Source organism: Elgaria multicarinata, chromosome 13 (assembly GCF_023053635.1).
Source record: "Elgaria multicarinata webbii isolate HBS135686 ecotype San Diego chromosome 13, rElgMul1.1.pri, whole genome shotgun sequence".
NCBI classification, from domain to species: Eukaryota; Metazoa; Chordata; class Lepidosauria; order Squamata; family Anguidae; genus Elgaria; species Elgaria multicarinata.
In genome coordinates this window covers 13,553,431-13,566,512 of record NC_086183.1, presented here as the reverse complement: position 1 = coordinate 13,566,512, position 13,082 = coordinate 13,553,431, and the positions used below count along the sequence as shown (strand labels likewise).

At 44.5% G+C, this 13,082-nt stretch overlaps 1 long non-coding RNA gene and 4 other non-coding genes across 5 annotated transcripts; all 5 read right to left on the bottom strand.

Moving 5' to 3' along the window:
- Positions 1-3,294: 3,294 nt before the first annotated feature.
- LOC134407905 (uncharacterized) lies at positions 3,295-12,537 on the bottom strand. Its single transcript, XR_010026069.1, has 6 exons — positions 12,519-12,537; positions 10,381-10,462; positions 9,218-9,300; positions 7,148-7,255; positions 5,992-6,074; positions 3,295-3,628 (listed from the first exon to the last, which is right to left on the bottom strand). It is a non-coding gene; the product is annotated as an uncharacterized LOC134407905 (long non-coding RNA).
- On the bottom strand, positions 5,438-5,647 carry LOC134408536 (small nucleolar RNA SNORA73 family). The gene has a single exon (XR_010026109.1). It is a non-coding gene; the product is annotated as a small nucleolar RNA SNORA73 family (small nucleolar RNA).
- On the bottom strand, positions 6,523-6,732 carry LOC134408533 (small nucleolar RNA SNORA73 family). Its single transcript, XR_010026107.1, has one exon. It is a non-coding gene; the product is annotated as a small nucleolar RNA SNORA73 family (small nucleolar RNA).
- On the bottom strand, positions 8,665-8,871 carry LOC134408535 (small nucleolar RNA SNORA73 family). Its single transcript, XR_010026108.1, has one exon. It is a non-coding gene; the product is annotated as a small nucleolar RNA SNORA73 family (small nucleolar RNA).
- Positions 9,854-10,062, bottom strand: LOC134408532 (small nucleolar RNA SNORA73 family). Its single transcript, XR_010026106.1, has one exon. It is a non-coding gene; the product is annotated as a small nucleolar RNA SNORA73 family (small nucleolar RNA).
- Positions 12,538-13,082: the final 545 nt, after the last annotated feature.

Below are 13,082 nucleotides of genomic sequence, written 5' to 3'. Positions count from 1 at the left end.
GCTTGCACCTTAGGGTGGGGGGGGCAGGGTTGACCTAATAAAAGTAGGGCACTAGTATGGGTTCTGGAATTTTGCTTATGGTCAACATGTCTGCCATTGATTTTTGTATGACTAAGGGCGCGATCCCGTGCTTGTTTAGGCAGAGAAAAGCCTACACGCCCAACATTCCCGGCCAGCCATTCTTAAAAAAAAAAAACTCTACTGTAGGACTTTTTTTCTTCATGGCAGCGGACGAGGGGTTTGCAAGTGCAACGTCTGGCAGCTCCTACGTTCCTCACTCCTGATGTTTAGGATTGCAGCCTCTTCTGCAAAACTGCTTCCTTACTGGCCAGATTCAGTACCGTCTAAAGTTACTGGAATTTGCACTGACTTCCACCCCGGCATCCACATCGTCATACAAGGAAACAAATTCCCTGGAGGAAGCACATAGAGGGGTCATTGCCCTCTTAGTTCAGACATCCCCATCCTTTGTCGATCCGTGGGCATATTTGGGAATTTGTGAAACTGCTGCGGGCACCACCACAAAATGGCTCCCACGGAGGATGTGGCTAGTCACACCGTGCGGGCAGGGCTGGTCAAAAGTGAGCTAAAAAGCTGTGTGGTGGGGGAGAGAAATACAGTAGCTAGAGGCTAGGAGGGAGGAGGAAAGGGCAAGGTAAAAGGATAAAGAGCAAGGCTAGGAGGGGGAGGAACGATCATAAGAGGTGGGAGGGAATAGCAAGGTTACACCAGAAATACAGACAGTAGAGGGGAAGAGAAAGGGCAAGGCTACAAAGGGAGAAAGAAGACTGCTCGCTTTCCAAATTTTGTATTTAAAACATTTTTGAACAGGGCAAGGAGGGGAGAGCTTTGTGGGCGCCATTGGAGGTGCCCACGGGCACTGCGTTGGAGTCCCCTACTCTAGTCAATTACTCCTTCACCCTCCCCCCTCACTGCCATATATATGGCATTTCCACCTTCCTCCATTCCACAGAACAGATGGGGATTGGGTAGCCCACCAATGTTTTGGTCTAGAACTCCCATAATCCATGACCTAAGGAGGACCTTGCTGGATCCAATGGGATGGGGGATGTGATACATTGCGGTGTTACAAGGTCCCAAGAGCCAAGGGGGCAAAAAAATGCTCAACCCTGGAATACGGCAGAGGAAAAGTTGGCAGTTCCGTCAGGGCCTTAGAAATCACACTATATAGCAGCATCTCCACCCTTGCATAACTGTGTATCAGAGAGCCTGTAGCAATTGCTGTTTGAACAGGTGATCAGAGAGGGTAGTTGGTTTATTTAATTGCATTTCTGTACCACCCAATAGCCAAAGCTCTCTGGGCAGTTCAAAACCTGATAAAAGCAGGTTTTTCAAGGAGTCACGTGTAAGACTACACCTCACCAGAAAGCAAAATGGCTAGCATTATATATAGCGTCCTTAATGCCCTTGGCAGCAAGCACTGGTTGTACAATCTGTTGACTATCATCCTGAACTCCACTAAGCATTTGATAAGCACGAAGTATCACTTTTATTGGACAAGGTTTTTTTTAAAAAAAATAAATAAATAACATGTTTATGTGCAGTTTAGCTTGCTATTTATCTGGCATTGATTGCAACCTTACAGAACCAAACCTTTCAAGATTTGTACTAAAATCACCCCAATTGTGTCAAAGTGGTATCTTTGCCTACAGGTGTTAATAAGAGGCAGCTACAGACTAACTAAGCCTCCTCTGAAGACCAATTTACTCCAAGTCCTACTGAATTTACTAGGAACGACTTGCCCTAAAAGCAGCGGTCTTCAACTGGTTCAGACCAGAGACCCATCTCAGACTCCCAACCCGCAACATGGGACCCACTTTCACAATTTTCTCCATGCCCAACATGGCAACAAGTTTTGCTGCGACCCATCTGGACTGATATCGTAACCCACTTTTGGGTCACCACACACCAGTTGAAGACCACTGCCTTAAAGCATGCTTGTTTCCAGCTTGACTTCAGCAGCAGTGTCATCATGAGAATACTGGATTGGAGGGCAGAGGCATAGATTTAAATCTTGGGATAGTCTCACTCAACCCTCATAGGGTTGTTGTGCAGACAAAGTATTTTGCATATAGACGCACCATTCGCACTTTCACAATCAAGGCGGATAAATAACACGTTATGAAGATCCTAATACAGAACTGTTTGACTACTTAAAAATACCTAAAAGGTTTTAAATTGATAACTGCTTCAAAGAGGAATTCATTTTGTTGTACAGGTGAGTTCAGTTGGTTAATGAAGGCGTAGGAACTAAAAAAACTGATTAGATAAGAAATGTTGTCTTAAAACTTAACAGAGTACAATGAAGATGATGACTATACAGCCAGTAACAGATTTAGGGAGTGGTGGTGGATGCAGAGTTAATATTAATATAATTAGACTTGCTGTAATAATAGTAAAAAATACAAACTCAGTAAATTATGGGTGCTGCCTCTAATGCAACTGGTAGTGATTATATCACAACCAGTGACAATTCAGTGTCTATACATTGTATCAGACTATGAATGTTGTTGAATTGTAAGTTGGTTGAATTTGTTTATAATGCAATATGACTTAGTATATATTTTATTTGAATGTTTTATAGCTCCTGACGAAGGATCTCCAGATCCGAAATGCTGAGCGTTCGTACAAGTTTAGTTGAAAGCTTTGGGAATTTTTTCTTTTTGGATAAGGAAAATAAAGAAAACCTTTCATATTTTATATAGCACCAGAGCCAGCCTCTTCTTTTCCTCATAGCCTCTGAAAACTCACCCATCTCCCACCCCACAAACCCCCCTGGAGACCATGTTATGCTAAAAGGGAGTTTCAGAGGACTTTTGAATAAGCCAGATGAAAACAGCACATTGACCTCATACAGAATGTGGCCGGGGGGTGGGGGGGGGGGGAGAAGAGGAAATAATCATATAACCAGCAACAAGCCATTTATGTAGAGGCAGAAAACTAAATCTAGGTCCATTTCCTGCTTTTTTCAACAAGCAAGTTTAAAAAAAAACTCGCAGGAGTTCCTGATTATGACCAAATCACTGGACATGAAGAATTAAGACAAATTCTCTGCAAAGTGACTTGCTCAACAGCTGTTTACCTCCAAATAGCTGGTACTGTAAACACCTGCCCAACCTTGCTGCTTCAAACACACCCATAGCTTCAGGATCCATTTTAAAGTCAGCCAGGCACCCTTGCAACCCAGTGGAGCAACAGATTCATGTCTCGTGAATTGTGTACTCTTCTCTAATAATGACAATACCAACCGCAGTTGATGGTGTAAGTCAACGATAAAAGAAACACTTAAATTTTATTGACACACACACACATCACTAACAGTGCATCACAAATTTGACTGTTTTGCTACCACTACTATGGTTGTTGATGGGACTCTTAGAGAGTGGAACCTCAGTAAAATATTCCAGGTGATCATTCTCCACCTTAGATCATTAGGGACTTAACGGTCAGTCCTGCACCAATGTAGTTTCTCTTAAATTAATGCCAAGATGCCAAAACGTTGCTACTTGTTCTATTCTACACCTTTATCTCTCCAGGTCTATTCTGTTGATGAGTACAACTTGGTTCTCTTCTGACCATCTTCCCAATTTTTTCCTCCATTTTCTTCCTTTAAAGTGACAAAGAGAAAAACAAAAATATAAACAGGCTGTTTTGGTTCATTTCCCCTGAATCTATAATTAACACAGACTGTCTTTGATTTGAGCTTTAGAGAAATAAGAAGCGTGCATTCACAAGAAGCAGGAACCCCATCAAACCAAAGTTAAAAATTCAGATGCTGTGCTAAATCGCAGATCTGGTCAACACAGAATGCAGCCTTCCTCACAGGTGTTTTGGACATCAACTTCCATCAGTCACAGTTAGCATGGCCAATGGTCAGGAATGCTGGGAGTTGTAGTCCAAAACATCTGTCAGGTACCAGGCTATTTTATTTGTATCCTGCCTTTTGCCCAATGCTGGGCCTCAAAGTGGCTAGGGAAAGCTGACATGAACCATAGAATTAGGAGCATCTACGTTAAGACCAACTGGAAACTCTGAAGCAAAAGTGCAGAATTATAACATTAGGATAGGTAAGGATGAAAACTGGATGTTGACTGCAAGAACCACATACCTGCAGCTTCTATCAGTTTGTATCCAATCATGAATCCTGCTCTTTCACTGCTTTACCCCAAGGAGGCTCAGCGTGCATATCAAGGTTTAACCCTTTAGTGCACATTCTTGTGCTTATTAACAGTTATGAAATATCAGTGTGTGAAAATAAATGTATGTGCTTGAAAAAATCTATTTCCATGCAGTTAACTGCTCCAACTTTTAATATCCAGTCTGACACGATACATAAAGCTAGAAAGAAGAGTGAAGCGTTAGCACAGCCTCTGGGCCTTTGTATCGATGGGCCTACATTTGACACTGCAAGGAGTATGGCCCCATTTCTCTTGAATGCTTTACTTTCAAGTATTAGTCTGAAGGTTCAAAAGAAACAGTAGGTATCAGAGACCAAAGGATCTATCATTTGGTAGACAGACCTAAAACAGTAGTCTTAGAGATGGATGTTACACAGCGATACAAAAACCCATCTAATTTTCAATGCAGGATTACTGTTATGTACACCCAACACCATGTAAAAAAGTCAATCCTCCTGTACATGCCAGTAGTGATTTTTTTCCAACTAGCCACGTTACCCTGCTCTATTATCCAAAGATAATATTGAACGGCTACGGTTTACCACTGATGAGTTAAGAATACCTGCAGAGTCCACACTCAATGCAGGAATGTATATATTCAGCAGAAGGTAATTTCATACTAGGTAGACTTCAGCATCCCAAGCTCAACTTTTTACCCCCAAAAACTCAAGCTTCTAGTAATTTTGGATGCAGAGAGAGGCTCAAAAATATAGACTTGGCGAGTGTCACAAAAACAGATTTTCAACTCAAGTGGAGAAACAGCAGTTAGTTCCTTCCCTAAGAAAAAGCCGCCTTATCCGAAATAAAGTCACTTGGAGGCTTAAACATTTGCAAAGTCTGCCCGCCCTTAAGACGGCATTTAGGTTGCCAGTGCAGAAATTTTTGTTATGCACAAAGAGTTCATCACATAACAATCACACAGCAAGATGGAGCATGCAAAGACAGTGACAGAGAAAGGAATTGTATGTATCAATTACTTGGAACTTGAAATTTGCAAACAGATAAGCATAGCTAGGAATATCCAGCTAGCTCTTCAGGGCTATAGTAAGAGCATTGAAGAGCTAGCTCTTCAATACTGGCCCTAGCTGCAAACGGTTTAGAAATTATATAACCCAAAAGAGACTGCAGCATTAATGTTAATTCTTAAAAGTAAAAGACAAAGTGTTAGCATTCTAATATGATCCAAGGACCTAGAAGTTGATAAAAACCGCTTTATTAATTAAACACATAAAGGAAAGAAATGTCTCCTGCATGGTTTATCTCCTCAATCACCGTCCGAAGACTCAGAGAAGCAGTAGGAATATGCAGGCTGCGGACCACGGGGGCCCCGACTTGCTCTCCAACGGCGTGGAAGGGGACTATACGTCACAGAGCCTGAAAGGGCCACACTCCCGTACGCCACTTGGACAGAGCTGAGAGAGAGCGACCTCTCCAGGTATCCCCGTTGGGTCAAGGGATGCGATGCTGATGTTGGCGTTTTGGCTAGGGGAAGGGTGCACCAAGTCAGCCTATTTTATACTTTTAGGATGCAATCCTGTGCATGTTTAGACAGAAATAACTCCTACAACTGCCAGCATTCCCAAGCTGGCACGGCTGGCTGGGGAATCCTGGGAGATATAGGACTTTTTTCTACCTAAACATGCATAGCTTTGTTCCCTAATGCATTTTTAGCCTAAATCCAGGAATAGAACAGCTGTTATGGTCAATCAGGCCTTAAAGTCAACACCTCACAACCTGCTCTAATACAGAGCATGCAAAGAAAATAGGAGGGAAAAAGTACTGCTGCAAATACCGTGAACTTCTGGAATGCCGCTGCACACTCATTTCAGGAATAAACAGGCCCCTCTAACCACAAGCGATGGGCTTTCGAGGCTCCTGGAAGGCAAGAACAGCATTGCATGATGGATTAACACAGGGCCTCTCAAACTGTTGCGCCTGAAGGTGTTCCTGGCTTTCCCTCTTATTTCCAAGGGCTCTCTGATCACCAGTACTGTTGTGAGGCCTCCTTCAGAGCCAGGCTGCTTCCCTCCCTCGATGTCATGCTTCAATTTTATTCAAATACAAACCGCTGATCTACACGCTCTCAGGCCTATATTAAGACTGAAAATAGGGTGAACGATATAGGCTTGCTTAGTGTGAACTACTAAGTGTGTTCAACAACACAACATCCTAACATTTGCTATCTTAGAAGGGGGAAGTAAGGTTCAAAAGCTAAAGCAATTATACAAATGGGCCCACTTCAAAGGGCTGAACATTGGACGGGCACATTTTATGATCCCACCAGCACAAAGCAGTGAACACAGAAATAAATATCCCAGCTAAGCAATGTCTCCTGCATGGTTTATCTCCTCAATCACCGTCCGAAGACTCAGAGAAGCAGTAGGAATATGCAGGCTGCAGACCACGGGGGGCCCGGCTTGCTCTCCAACGGCGTGGAAGGGGACTATACGTCACAGAGCCCGAAAGGGCCACGCTCCCGTACGCCACTCGGACAGAGCTGAGAGAGAGCGACCTCTCCAGGTATCCCCGTTGGGTCAAGGTATGTTGAATTACAAGTGTCTTAGGGCACAATCCTATGCATGTTTATACAGGAAAAAGCCCTACAATCCCAGCATTGTGCAGCCACACACTTTCTATGTTCTGTGTTAGGAGAGCTGTTTAAACTCTTTTTTGGTTGTTCTTTTGCTCCACGTGGCTTTTTAAACGTATACACTCTGGACTCTGGTTTTTAAGGTTCTCTCCTGCTCTTCATTCTCCTGGTAGTGAGGTTTTCAATTTTTTTTTTTTTAGGCTGTTGTGGTGTGTGTTCATTTTTTTACCGTTGGTAACATTTGGAAAGCTTTTAAAATGTTTTAAGTTTGAATCGTAAGCCTCCATGCAATGAAAGGTGACGTGGACATTTATAAATGAGCTCTACTGTTCATGACGTCCAAAAGTCTGTTGCTCACCATTCCTGACAGCAAGTCTCCCCAAGAGTGGCAGCACCTCACTGTCACTCACGGGCCAGGACGGAATACCCAACTAGCAGCCGGACACGGGAAACGCCACAATACCTGCTGCAAAGAATAGAAGAGTATGTTTAAGAATCGGACCTTCTCAAGTCAGACGGCATTTACTTGAGTAAACATTCGATGAGCAGTCCTGAACAGTTCTGCATGCACACGCAACACCTAATACCCATTCTACCATATGAAGTGATTATTCTTACCCACCCGTTGTTGTTCAGACAGTAGCAGTTAAAAACAATGTGCCTTTTCTTATTTATTATGCTGTTACCTCTTCAAGAAACTCTCAGCTGCATATGCGACTCTCCCACCCATTTCAACCTCACAAGAACCATGCTAGGCGGAGAAATGGTGACTGGCCCAAGATCACCCTTTTGTGGCCAAGTGAAGACCTGAACACGGGGCCTTCCTTAGTCCTAGGCAGTGGCACTCTTAGCCACTACAGGGGTGGACAGATCTGGATGTTTTGGGAGATCTTTGGGTGATTTGCACAAGACCAGTAAGGGTTTCTGAATCCCAATTGCTTTAACAACAGCACCCACAAAATGAGTCCCTCTTGCTCTAAATTCTACAGCTAAAATAAAGGAAGCTTGGAATAGCCAGGTGTGTAATGTGGAAGGCCAGAGGTCTGTTCTCATGCTAAAAAAAAACCCCCACAAAAAAACAAATTTTGGGGGTCAGAATTCTTTCATTCTGACTGCATGTATTTTGCACGAGGCTCTGGTTGCTATATCTGGGGGTTCTAATCAAACACAAACAAAAAACATGTTTTTATTCTGTCCACCACTGCACAACATCAGCCTGCCTCTCCTTGTAAATCACCAACTCTCACAAATTACAAGGAATTATGCATGGTGCAGAGAAAGAAGATATGGGGACATTTTTCTCCCTCTCCCATATTACTAGAACCCAATGGGGTCATCCATTGAAGCTGATGGGTGGGAGATTCAGGACAGATAGAAGGAAGGACTTCTTCATCCCTTGACGCAACGAATTCCATAGTTAAACTATGGAATTCGTTACCACAAGATGCACAGATGACTGCCAATTTGGATGGGTTTAAAAGGGGATTAGACAAATTTCTGGAGGGGAAGGCTATCAATGGATACCAATCGTGAAGGCTATGGGCTGCCTCCAGTATCAGAGGCAGTATGCCAAAGTACACCAGTTGCTGGGCAACATGGGTGGGAGGGTGCTGTTGTACACATGTCCCGCTTGTGGGGTAACCATCAACAGCTGCTTGGCAACTGTGTTAACAAAATGCTGGACTAGATGGCTCCTTGGTGTAATTCCACATGGCCCTACTTATGTTCTCCATTCACTCATGGGGAGAACACAGCTGGACACTGCCAACAATGTCAAGAGCATTCGCAGGCATCTCACACAAGGGACCAGCAGCTGCTATAACCGGGTAACTTATGATTGCTTTGAAAATGTGCTGAACAAAGCTCCTGGATAGCAAGTGTCTCCTGCATGGTTTATCTCCTCAGTCACTGTCCGAAGACTCAGAGAAGCAGTAGGAATATGCAGGCTGCAGACCTCGGGGGCCCGGCTTGCTCTCCAACGGCGTGGAAGGGGACTTTACGTCAGAGCCCGGAAGGGCTACGCTCCCATATGCCACTCGGACAGAGCTGAGAGAGAGCGACCTCTCCAGGTATCCCCGTTGGGTCAAGGGATGCGATGTAGATGTTAGCTTTTCAGCTAGGGGAGGGGTGCACCAAGTAAGCCTATTTTATACTTTCTGGATACAATCCTATGCATGTTTAGACAGAAATAAGGCCTACAATTCCCAGTATTCCCAAGCTGGCATGGCTGGCTGGGGAATCCTGGGAGCTATAGGACTTTTTTCTTTCTAAATATGCATAGTATTGTTCCCTAATGCAATTTTAGCCTAAATCCAGGAATAGAACAGCTGTTATGGTCAATCAGGCCTTAAAGTCAACACCTCACAACCTGCTCTAATACAGAGCATGCAAAGCAAATAGGAGAGGGAAAAAGTACTGCTTCGAATACCTTGAACTTCTGGAATGCCGCTGCACACTCATTTCAGAAATAAATGGGCTCCTCTGACCACAAGTGATGGGCTTTCAAGGCTCCTGGAAGGCAAGAACAGCATTGCATGATAGATTAACACAGGGCCTCTCAAACTGTTGCGCCTGAAGGTATTCCTGGCTTTCCCCCTTATTTCCAAGGGCTCTCTGATCACCAGTACTGTTGTGAGGACTCCTTAAGAGCCAGACTGCTTCCCTCCCTCGATGTCATGCTTCAATTTTATTCAAATACAAACCGCTGATCTACACACTCTCACGCCTATATTAAATGGCTACCGTTGTTTTTGTTAAGTTTAAAATTTTGTATACTTTTTAATGTTCACTGATTTTAACTTCTGTAAACTGCTCAGAGAGCTTCAGCTATGGGGCGGTATATAAATGTAATAAATAAATAAGACTGAAAAAAGGGCAAACAATATATGCTTGCTTAGTGTGAACTACTGATGCAACATCCTAACATTTGCTATCTTAGAAGGGGAAAGCAAGGCTCAAAAGATATAAAGCAATTATACAAATGGGCCCACTTCAAAAGGGCGGAGGATTGTTATGTTCCCACCAGCACAAAGCAGTGAACACAGAAATAAATATCCCAGCTAAGCAATGTCTCCTGCATGGTTTATCTCCTCAGTCACCGTCCGAAGACTCAGAGAAGCAGTAGGAATATGCAGGCTGCAGACCTCGGGGGCCCGGCTTGCTCTCCAACGGTGTGGAAGGGGACTATACGTTACAGAGCCCGGAAGGGCTACGCTCCCGTACGCCACTCGGACAGAGCTGAGAGAGAGCGACCTCTCCAGGTATCCCCGTTGGGTCAAGGGATGTTGAATTACAAGTGTCCTATGCATGTTTAGACAGAAAAAAGTCCTCTCCAACTCCCATGTTGGCTGGGGAACGCTGGGAGTTTCCATCAAAACGGCCATATGATTGTCATAGGTAGTCATGCTGGGCAGGCGAACAGCTGAGGCCCATAGTTGAGAGATCATGAAGCCATTCTCCAAAACTAGCTGTTCTCTAACCACTTTCCTCCAGAGGTGCTGGCCAACAACTCCCAGCACAGCCCAAAACAGCATGGATTGGAAAGGTTCTTCCAAACAGACAAAAGCAAAAGAAGGGAATCCCGTTCAATACCTTGAGGATCCCAAACAGAACACATCTTCATGTTTGGATCAAGCAACCTCTTGAACAGCACAAAGGCCTCGATGCTCTTCATCTGCAAAAAAGTGTTGCACGTTAGGTTATTCCAACTGCATACAGAACAGCAGCCTTCCCAAACTTGATGCCTCTTCAGATGTTTTAGACTACAACTCCCATCGGCCCCAGACAGGACAGACAATGTATATGAAAAGCCTCATCTGTAAGCGCCCTACATTAACAATGATGCCCTCTAGAGGTGTTGGACTGCTAGGCTGGCTGGGAATAAAGCGAGTTGTGGTCCACGGGAGGATTCCATAAGAATATAAGAGCCCTGCTGGATCAAACCAAGGGTCCATCTAGTCCAGCACTCTGTTCACAGAGTGGCCAAGCAGCTGTCGTCCTGGGATGAGCAACAGCACCCTCCCACCCATGTTCCCCAGCAACTGGTGCACACAGGCTTACTGCTTCAAATACTAGGGGTAGCCGCCTTCTCCTCCAGGAATTTATCCAACCCCCTTTTTTAAAGCCATCCAAATTGGTGGCCATCACCACATCTTGCGAAAGTGAATACCATAGTTTTAACTATGCACTGTATGAAGAAATCCTTCCTTTTATTTATCCTGATTCTCCCACCCATCAGCATCATGGGATGACGCCAGGTTCTTGTATTTTGTGAGAGGGAGGAAAAACGTCTCCCAATCTCACTCCAGGCTGGAGGAAAGCTGGTGTAGCCTTTTTCGCAAATAGCCAAAATATCTGGAGGACATATCAGGTTGCCTCTCCGTACAGCAGATAGCATGGAGTGAGACAAGACATTATAAAATGCACGCCATGCCAAAAGGTACACAAATACCTACTCTTAAGCCATTTTCCAAGGCTCAATAATATGAGAAAAGCTACAATTTGGTAGATGAAAGTGTACGTATAGGGATAGTCTCTTGGCCCTTCCTGGCCTCTTCTCTAAAATACCAAATATGGTTTTAAGAGGCTCCTCTACCAAATGCTAGGACTTTCTTGGAAGAAGCGCAGGAAGGCAGCAAAAGGAAGGAAGCAGCATAAAACACACACCCCAGAGATGCTTCTTGGCACTCCTTTTTGACATGTACATGCGAATACTGTGAAAGGGCACCAGGAAGCAGAGATGACACTTTGTAAAAGCAAATAGGCATTGTGGCTTGTGCCGTGTTTTGCCGAAGTCCAGTCCGGTTTTCAGAGGCTCAATAAATAGAAGCCACGAGGTAGCAACTTGAAAGGGAAGAGAGAGGGCCACACTTTGCCTCTTCAGTCATCCATTGTAGGGGAAGTGTATACAAACAGGCAGGAACAAGACACAGAGAAGTGGAGGGGTTTGGAATAGCGGGATACAAATATGTGTACATGATGACCCACAGGCAATCGAAGAGCAGTGCATGGTAACGAATGCAACTATATCCCCTCTACAAGCCCACTTCTAGGCACAAGCCTAAAGAAGTGTGCTACAAACCAAGTAATGGCTACTGTTCTCTCCCCACCTGGAGTTAGAATCTTGAGCCATAAAAGCCACCCTGCCCCCAAACATAAAGGGTAAAGGGAGTTGTTTTTAGCATGCTGCCCCTGTTAGATTTTTTCCCATTGCCACAGCCTTTTAAGAGACAAAAACCCTGCCTCATTCCCAGAATAGATTTACAACCCTTTGCAGATAATTTTCGACCAGGCACTGCAATGCTTTCAAAGCACTGCAACAGAGACCCTTCCGGGTCTGTAGCTTTTCAAAAGTGGCTAGAAATTCAATAGGTAAAGCCTCCATCATCGCATCTTCACCTGGTGAATTTCTGCCCGTCACAAATCGCATTAAAAGGACAAGGAGCCCTGCAAAGCGGATAAAAGCATGCCCACCCAAGTTTCTTGTATTTTGGTGATGGGTGGAAGAGTTTGCGACCCTTTGAAATCACTGCAAGGAAGCCTCTGAGCCGGTCTGCTCCATTTAGCTTTTAGTTATTAAAATAATATATATATTAAAAAAATAAATGTAAGTAGCAGCATTGTGTTTTCTAAAGGTATTTCCTCTGCTTTTGGGCGGAGCTCCTACCTCAGCCTTTCCCTGCTTAAAAAGGGATCCCGCCCAGAAGCCGCCTCTAACGTGCTCGACTTACCTCTCTGCACCACGCGCCGGAAAAAGAACCAGACGCGCCGGACTCGGTTATTTATACCACGCAGAGGCTGACGGGAAAAAGCCCGCCATTGAGCTACAAGGCGCATGCGCTAAGTGATGTCCCCTGGAGAGGGTGGAGTAAAAGACAAGGGGATGTACGATTGCAAAGAGTTCCAATCAGCCTTCACTTCTGGTTCCTATTAGAAACCTGAGCTGCGGGGTAAGTGGGTAGCGGAATAGAATAATATCAAAGCCAAAAATCAAACAGCAGAAAAGGTCAGTGCCTTTTTGAATTGCTTCATGATTACTTCAAAGCAACGCACTGAAGCCGTATTTTTATTCAACCTTCGTTCATGGTATCACCGCCGTTGCCCCGCATATGGAAGATCCTATCCGCTGCAATTGGGAGCCGAACGTTTTACCACATCTTCATAAAGACTACATCTCCTGGGGACATCATGCGTTGTAGCGGAGAAAGAAAGCCTCGCGCAGGCGCAGTGTAGGTCCTTGAGATGGAAGGGAAGATTTCAAGAGGGCAAACGACCGAGCGGCGCCGGCAAGCGCG